Consider the following 1,564-nt stretch of genomic DNA (forward strand, 5'->3'; position numbering starts at 1 on the left):
ACGACTTTATACTTATGCCTAACATGCCTATATATTTAATGATTTCCTTCTCATCTGTGCCTTTTGCTGTTGTGGTGTTCATAGGCATTATATTCCTTCAGTCAGCATTTACTTTTTCCTACCTCAGAAGCTATATATCCTTACTATCTAAAGATTTTTAAATGTCAAAGTAAAACAGGAGAAATTCACCATAAAGACCACTATCCAGAGATATACTATTTAGTATATATATTTATATAGTATGTATATTCATATTTTATATAGAAAATTTTGAGTGTGCATCATATATTTTTTAATAAAGGTTTTTATGGAAATACTGTGAGCCCTGTGAGAACAGCTGCATGTTCTATATGGGACTTTGGCTTTTCAAGGTATGGAAGGCTCCTCAGAACGCTATACCCCACTTACCATCCTACGTAGCACTATGGTGAGGTAGAAAATACATTCCCAGACAATTTTTTAACAAAGGTGTTAATTTAACTCTAAAAATAATGTAAATCAGAATTTTTACCTTAACTAAAGCCCATAAGCTCTTTGACATTTGACTTTATCTTGCCAGTTTGTTCTTTGCCTGATTCTATTTTCACGTATGATGATGGATTTTTTTTTTTTTTGACCTGCCATATTTATCTGTCTACGTATCCATTCCATAAACTGTTACTTAATACTTGGGATGAACTAAGAATTATGTAGCCAGTGGAAGAAAAAAAGACAAGACTAAGATTAAGTTAGGAGTGTAATTAGTGCCTAGCAAATGGATTGGTATTCATGTGTTTGTGAAGACACTGAACCTTCAAAGACCATCACAGTATAATGAACTAAAAAATGGTTTTATTTTAAAAGACTCAAATGCAACATGAAGAGCTAATGAGTTTGTATATTTATATATTAGTAATCACTGGAGGAAACGAAATAAAGTGAAAAAAGCTCCATTAAGAAGAATTAACAAGTGAAAGTAAATGAGGATAACAATATGATCTACCAATAACACACAATGTACTGATTGGTAAGTATTTTAGGAAAGGTGAGGTCACAAAGCCTTAGTCTGCAGGATTAAAAATATGGCTGTAAAAGTAAGAAACACTACCAAAATAAGTTGTTTTTCCAAAGTACTTCTCTTCTAAGATTGTACAAAGATATCTGAAATAAGACTTGGAAAAACTCTACGAATTGACTGTGTGTCATCATGCAGTGGGGCTTTCTAGACAAGAGAAGAGTGATGGAAGGGCACCCTCATACCTCCTGGTAGAATGATGGTTTCACTCTGCCCACAACTGAAAACTTGATGTTAAGAAATGCACATACAAAGAGAAAGAAGAGTGGCTTTCTTCCCCCTCCTACACTGAATTCCTTTATCAGTGAACTCGAATCTTTACATTGAAGAATGAACTGTGTCAGCAATGTATAAGTTCTGCAGCAACCAGTTAAGAGACTTCTTAACCTTTATTTTCAAGTGCAAAAATATATTTTCAAATATATATTATATATGTAAGGATGGGGAGGCAATATTTTACTAGAAGAAAAAAAAATGGGGGATTAATTTCTCATCTCTCATGTTCCACTT

This window comes from Galeopterus variegatus, unplaced genomic scaffold (genome assembly GCF_000696425.1).
Source record: "Galeopterus variegatus unplaced genomic scaffold, G_variegatus-3.0.2 Scaffold6955, whole genome shotgun sequence".
In the NCBI taxonomy this organism is placed as follows: domain Eukaryota; kingdom Metazoa; phylum Chordata; class Mammalia; order Dermoptera; family Cynocephalidae; genus Galeopterus; species Galeopterus variegatus.